This window comes from Suricata suricatta, chromosome 7 (assembly GCF_006229205.1).
Source record: "Suricata suricatta isolate VVHF042 chromosome 7, meerkat_22Aug2017_6uvM2_HiC, whole genome shotgun sequence".
Classification (NCBI taxonomy): domain Eukaryota; kingdom Metazoa; phylum Chordata; class Mammalia; order Carnivora; family Herpestidae; genus Suricata; species Suricata suricatta.
The window spans coordinates 34,324,183-34,332,178 of record NC_043706.1 but is presented as its reverse complement, the minus strand read 5'-3'; positions in this window follow the sequence as shown (position 1 = coordinate 34,332,178).

The window sequence follows — 7,996 nt, the reverse complement described above, 5'->3', positions numbered from 1 at the left end:
GCCTGCCGGGGCAGCCCCTTCTTCACGCCGCGCTTTTGCGTCAGAAACAGAACCTGAGACTTGGCTGAGCGCGCGCGCGAACTCCCGCGAGATCTGGAGGGCGCGGGTTCCTGCTCCCCCTAGCGTCGGGTTCTTCCTGTTCGGTCCAATTCAGTCCTTACCGGGGTCTGTCCTCTTGTCGCGCTAACACGGACTTAGCTGCTGAACTGATTCATCCGACAACTTTTGATTGGATCCCTTACTACGTGCCAGGCAGGGTGTTAGGCATTAAGGGGTGGGAGAGATAGGTAATGGAGGGCGGGCGCTTAACCTCTGGAGCTTAGTCTAAAAGAAAGAAAAACAAATCATTCAAGTAAACAGCCCACTCATTAATATTTATTGGAGCTTACTCTGTGGCAGACATTGCCAAGTCCTTTCTGTTTGTGAAACCAATCAACAACTCTATCATATAAATAGTCCCTGTAGGGGCCAAAGGCAGGCTACCTGAAGATGGACACTTCAGCATGATGATTATTTTGAATTAAAAGCAATCAAGGGACGTCTGGCTGGCTCAGTTGGTAAAGCTTGCAACACTTGATCTCAGGGTGGTGAGTACAGGCCCCACATTGGGCCTGAAGCCTACTTTAAGAATATAAAATAAAAGCAATAAAACCCAAGCAGGTTTAGGAAAAATCTCTCAACCCACTGCCTGCCTATACAGAAAGAGAGCAATTATTAGAGATCCCTCTTTACCTAAGAAACTTATAGGGCAACCTTTGTTTTCCAAACAACTCTCACCTTCCTACTAATAGAACAGGGCCTTCCTCTCCTTTGTATTCCCAAGCGCCTGCCCCTCTGCTCTCAGCTCAGATGTCTCATGTTGGCTATCTTTGGAATTTCGTGTGTGTGTGTGTGTGTGTGTGTGTGTGTGTGTGTTTCTTCCCCACATGTATGAAACTAAATTTGATTTTCTCCTGTTGATCTCTCTCATGTCAATTTGGTTCTTTGTCCAGCTGGAAGGACCTTGAAACGCAGAGGAAATTCTTCCTCCCTGATACCCCACAACATTTATCATCATACCAACCAAGCTGAAGTTTATGGAAAGATTAACTTGCTCAAGATTACACAAAGAGTGGTGGGGCCCTGATTAGAACCCGGGCTCCTTATTTTGCCCAGTCCTTCGTGCCAAGATCCTAACTGCTTTCTGCTGGAGAGCTACCATTAAAATGCTACTGGGTTCATACTAATAAAGCTAACTACAAAGGCAGTGGGATACTGATTCAGGGATTGGCAAACCAATTGAGCAGAATAGAGGGACCAAAATGAGAAACACACACACACACACACACACACACACACACACATATATACTTGCTTTATGACAAAGAGGTACAACTGTGGAGTGAGAAAGGATAATGCTTTCAATAAATGGTTCTGGGTCAGTTGTATATACGTATAGGAAAAATGACTTGACTCCAACTTCACCATACACCAAAATAAATTCTATGTGCATTATAGCTCTATATGAATAGACCAAAACAATAAAACTTTAGAGCAGCTCTGTCCAATATCATTGCCATAAAAGTGACTATTGAGAACTTAAGTGTGACTAGTCAGAATTGAGGTGTTCTGTAAAAGATAAATTGATACAGTGGACCATATTAAAATTAGAAACTGGGGCGCCTGAGTACCTCAGCTGGCCAAGCATCTGAGTTTGGCCCCGGTCATGGTCTCTTGGCTTGTGAGTTTGAGTCCCATGTGAGGCTCTCTTCTGTCAGCATGGAACTCGCTTTCAGTTCCTGTCTCCCTCTCTCTCTGCCCCTCCCCAGCTCATGCTTTCTCTGTCTCAAAAATAAATAAATAAAATAAAGTTAGGAACCACCTTCAATCATTAAAAGACACAATTTTTTTTTAGTTTTAAAGTTTATATTTATTTATTTTGAGAGAGAGAGAGAGAGAGAGAGAGAGCGGGCGCGTGTGTGTGCAAGTGGGGAGAGGGGCAGAGAGAGAGGGAGACAGAATCCCAAGCAGGCTCTCTGGTAACAGCACAGAGCCTGACTCAGGGCTTGAACTCAGGAACCATGAGATCATGACCTGAGCTGAAATCAAGTTGGATACTTAACTGACTGAGCCAACATGCCCCAAGATACAATGAAGAGAACCAAAACTACAACCTGTAGAATAAGAAAAACCAACAAAAAGTTCGTGTCTGAGATACATAAAGAACTTCACAAATAAGAAAAAGATAGACTGGACAGCCAAATAAAAAAGTGGGCAGAAGATTTGAACATAAAAAGATGATACCACAAAAAAGGATACCTAAATAGCAAATACACATATGAAAAAGTGTTCCACTTCACTAATCATTAGTTGTTAGGGAAATAACTACTGAGATATTAAACAGGCTTCAAAATCACTTCAGTGAGAAAGACTCACAATACAAAGTGTTGGTGAGGAAGGGGAGCAACTTACAACTTACACACTGCTGGTAGGGATGTAAATTGCAAATTGCTACAGCCACTTTGGAAAACAGTCTGGTGTTAACTACTAAATCATAATATACACATGACCTATGGCCCAGCAATTCTACTTCTAGGTACATATTCCAAAAAATTCATGTACAAGTGCATCAAGATACATACAAAAATATTCAGAGCAGCACTATTTGTAATAGACACAATCTGGAAACATTGGAATGTTTATACTTTAATAGACATATAAAGGCATTGTAGTATAGTTACCCAACAGAATACTACATAGCTCTGAAAAATGAAATAATGGTCACTGCATACAACAGCATGGGTATATATTGTAAACATAATGTTACGCAAAAGACACCAGACACACAAAAGCTACTTTAAGACTTCATTTATGTACGGGGCGCCTGGGTGGCTCAGTTGGTTAAGCATCTGGCTTCAGCTCAGGTCATGATCTCACATTCATGGGTTTGAGCCCCGCGTCTGGATCTGTACTGACAGCTCAGAGCCTGGAGCCTGCTTCAGATTCTGTGTCTCCTCTCTCTGCCTCTCCCTGCTCATGCTCTGCCTCTCTCAGTCTCAAAAATAAATGAAACATTAAAATTTTTAATAAAGGACTTCATTTATGTAAATTTCAAACACAGAGAAAAATAGTCTATGAATGTAGAAGTCAGAAAATGGTTACCTTTGTTGGGGGAGGGGCACTAGATGATAGAGGGAGCTTCTCTGGGATTGAAAACTATTTTTCTTAATTTGATGGTAGTTACACAGGTAGGTTTTACTTTGTAATAATTAATTGAACAATCCCACTGTTTTTCTGTTTTTCTGAATGTATTAAGAATTTAAATGTTTACTTAAAAAAAAGTACTCCAGGGAGTCTACGAGTCCTAGAAAGCCCATTTCTTCGTGGCCCCTCCTGCCAGTCTCCAATACCACAGCCTGACACTTCCAAAATAGAAAATCTAATTCTGCCACTTCATGGGTCCCTATTGCCGTCAGAATCAATGTGAAGATCCTTCATGATTCCCTATCATTCAGCGCCAGGTCAGCCCAAGAAACACTCTCTGACTTCCCAAGCTCTTTATAATGTTCCAGCTCTACAAAGAGAACTCTCTCCTGGCTTCTGGCTGACTCCAGCATTTTCCCCATAGCTCAGCTCAGGTTGTCATTCCCAGGGAAACCTGTGGCCACCCAAAGCCAGCTCTGGAGCCACCAGAAGTCAGGAGGTACCATGTGCTTTATAACAACTCTCCTTCCATTATCTTATAGCAGCGTTTGTCTGTCTCTCCTAGTGTGTGAGTCCCTTTGGGACCAGGTACAATGTCTGGGACCCATCCGTATCTTTTTTAATGCCTAGTGGCTGGTAGGTGCTCCAGGAAATAATTTAGGGAGAAAGGGATCTTGGAAGTGGCTGTAAGGATTCGGACACTGGAGACTGAGGATGGACACTGCAGGCATAGGACATAGGAGTAAGAAGATTCAGGGGAGGGAAGACATGAGCACGTTCTGAGAGCCTGGAGTGTGAATCTAGCTGAGGCCAAGACTATGGAAGAAGAAACTACGTTCTTTCCTTTTTTAAGAGAGAGAGAAAGCATGAACAGTGGAGAGGTAGAGAGAGAGAGGCAGAGGGGGAGAGAGAATCTCAAGCAGGCTCTACACCCAGGGCAGAGCCTGATGCAGGGCTTGATCTCCTAACTGTGAGATCATGACTGGAGCCGAAATCAACGGTCAGACGCTCAACCAACTGAGCCACCCAGGCGCCCCAGACGAAACAATCTTTAAAGATCAGCATGGCATAGCGAGGAAGAACCTGAATGCTAGCACTTTGACTGTGGGCAGTGGTGAGCCACTGAAGGTTTTGAGCAGGGCTGTGATGTGACCAGAGTTCTGTTATGGCCATAAAAATCCTGTGGGATGGACAAAGGCTAGATTGGAAGAGGAAAAATTAACTTTGGAGAGTTCAAGGGAAAAAGAACTTGGATAGTCCAGATAGAAGGAATGGAAGAACAAGAATCCATTCAAGGAAAATTTCCCAGGTAGAACAAATCAGAAAGGCTGCCAGGTAGTAGAAAGGCTCTGGAGGGGCACCTGGGAGGTGCAGTCGGTTAAGGGTCCAACTTGGTGCAGGTCATAATCTCACAGTTTGTGAGTCTGAGCCCCACAGCAGGCTCTGTGCTGACAGCTCAGAGCCTGGAGGCTGCTTCAGATTCTGAGTCTCCCTCTTTTTCTGCCCCTCCCCCACTCACAGTCTGTCTTTCTCTCTCTCAAAAATAAATAAACATTCTAAAACCATTTTTTTAAAGACTCAGGAGAGGAAGGCAGGGGAAAGGCTTGGGCTCCAGCCCACACTAAATCGTGGTGGGCCCGCTCTGGAGCTGGTCCTTCAGAGCCCCCCTACTCTAAAACCTGGCCGTTGGGAGACTGAGATCATGAATGTGAAAGTGCTAGGAAATCTGGAATGTGTGTGGGGATGTAGCTGAGGGAGGGTGAGGAATCAAAGATGTGTGGTGACTAGGACAACAGTGAGGAGGGACTGTTTGGGGGAGAGGATAGGGAGGGAAATGATGGATAAACATACTCATATCTTTAGTCGGGGCTTCTGTTGGTATTTAGAAAAACCCTCGAGGTTTCCAGGTAATAGCATTCTGTGCCATAGAATTGTTTGTGGTGACTTGGCTCCGCCCAGCCACTGGAGGCTCTCCCTGTCCGGGTTCTGGTCTGGCCCAGGCCCTGCGGGCATGCGCGGACCTGGTCCCTAACGTGGTTTCTTAACCATCTACTTGGAGAGAAGAGGTTGTGTACAAGCAGTTAGACATCAATGAAAGGTGGCAGAGGACTAAAGACCAAGAAGGGAGAAATGGCGAGTATCTACCTGCAAACAGGAAGGGTAGAGAGGATTTTTGAAGTTGCAGCCCAGGCATGGGCGAGGTTTGGGAAGCACTGCAAGGAAAAGGGACGAATGGCCTGAGCAAAGGCATGGAAAGTGGGAATGCTGATGGTCATTAAGGCATGGATGAAATAGTAGGGAATGAGGCTGAGGAAGTCAGGGTGAAGGGCCTTGAAGCCCAGGCCAAGTGGTTTGGGACTTTATTTAGTTTTTATAAATTATTTTTAAATGTTTATTTATTTATTATTTATTTTGAGAGCACACAGGGAAGGGGCAGAGAGAGAGAGGGAGAAAGAATCCCAAGCAGGCTGTGTGCTGACAGCACAGACGAGGGGTTCGATCCCATGAACCCTGAGATCATGACCTGAGCCAAAGGCAAGCTTCACCAATTCAGCCTCCCAGGCGCCCTAGGGACTTCAATAGGCAAAGGGAAACCAATTAACATTTCTTGGCAAAGTGACATATCTACCTTGGGAGGAAAGCTTTGGCTGGTGTGTGTGTAGGATGCGTTAGTGGGGAAAAGCCAAAAGGCAGGGAACCCCACAGGGGGCTTCTAAAATAATCTGGGGTTAAAGGTTTAAAACAGCAGCAGGAATGGGAAGGAAAGGATACAATTTTGGTATCTTGGGGGGAAAAGAATTGACAAGTCTTGATGATGTATCTCTTACAGGGAGCAGAGAGAAAGAGGATGGATGATCTTCAGGTTTCTAGTCCCTAAAATGATGTTTCAGTAAGAGTTTATAATTTTGCTTTTAATAAAGCACATTTATTCAGAAGACAAATTAAGCTTAACAGAATAGATGAAGTAAACACAAGATACTCTGAGTAACTCAAGGTGGACTATTATACTCAGAAATCTTTGTTAATTCCTCCCTGAAGTCACCCAATGTTCTCTCAGGGACAAAAGGCCAACAAATATGGAGCTTCTTGGGGAAGGATTTTAGAATGAGATAGCAAGACACTGACTTATTCTTGTATAAAACTCCAATGCATCCTCACTGTGCCCTAAGCCTCCCTAAATAGATAGTAAGGAACTATACAAGGTCCAGAGAAACCCAACTCAAAAAGCAATAGACAGAATGGACCAATGATAAAGATTTTTCTGTCCAGCTCAAGGGTCATAAAGAGGACATGAACACGAGACTGCCGAAAGTGTAAACTTTATTATACCTTATCTTAGCCCAGCACTCACCAGCCTAAAATGTCATTTTCTACCTGTTATTCATTCAACAATAACCTGAACACCCTATTCTCAGTACTCTTCGAGAAAGGCACAGAAATCAAGGAGGCCCAGTCTGCTCACTGCCTAGTTTGATCTCTACACCACTGTCCACCCTCATTCCTACCTGACAGGTAAGGGAACTAGAGTTAAGTGCAGATGCTCACAGCTGAGGTACTGACCAAATCACTTAATTTTTGTAAGGCTCAGTTTCCTTAAAGTAAAAAGAGTACAGTAACATCTGCCTCGTGGTTTGGAAGATTAAGTGTTGTCAGAAGTTTAGAAATAGAATCATTGGATCACTAAAAGTAATTAGCAAAAGTTCATCATACACAAAAAAAATAGTTTGCAAACTGGAAGCACTCAAACTGTACACGGAACGGGGTTCAGAGGTAGATTGTTATGACGCAGTTTATATGGTGAGGAGATAGTGTGGCTCTTTACTCTTCAGATTGATTATAATATTAGAATTTTCCTAGCAATAGGGATGGGTTCAAAGTAGTTACTTCATGGGGTGCCTGGGTGGCTCAGTCAGTTAAGCATCCGACACTTTTTAAAAAATATTTATTTAATTTTGAGAGAGACAGAGGGCAAACGGGAGAGGAGCAGAGAAAGAGGGAGACACACAATCCGAAGAAGACTCCAGGCTCTGAGCTGTCAGCACAGAGCCTGACGCGGGGCTCGAACTCCCAAACTCGAGATCACAACCTGAGCCGAAATACAACTTGACTTAACCAACTAAGCCACCCAGGTGCGCGAAGCAGCCAACTCGATTTCGGTTTGTGAGATCCAGCACTGCATCTGGCTCGGCACTGACAGTGCAAAATATTTTTAACAAGTTTTTTTTAAGTAGTTACTTCATATCAATTTTGAGAACAGTTTAAATTTTGTTTTTGATTTTCAGAGGCATTGACAGGAAGTGGCCCAAGTTAAGTTTCACTTATTTTACAGAACAAGCTAAACTAAAGTTTGCTTATATGACTAAACTGGTTTGCCTGCTCAGGAAGTTTTCAAGTCTGGTCTCCATTTGTGTTTGATTTTATCAATGTGAAACTATGCAATAGTTCTTAGCTCTATGCCTGACATAAAATAAGAATTCATTTAGCCATCTTTTTTTTTTAACTTTTAAAGGAATTTTTTTTCACTTTTGAGAGACAGAGCACAAGCAGGGGAGAGGCAGAGAGAGAGAGAGAGAGAGACAGAATTCCAAGCAGGCTCCAGGCTCTGAGCTGTCAGCACAGAGACCGACTTGGGGTTGTAACTCCGGAACCACGAGATCATGACCTGAGAAGTCAAACGCTTAACTGACTGGGCCACCCAGGCGCCTTGTAGCCATCATTATTAACCAGTGTGCAAAGCATCTACAACATTTACTTACCCATTTCTTTCTCCTCTTCCCTCCAAACCTCGCAGGGCCTCTACTCTGCTTCTCTG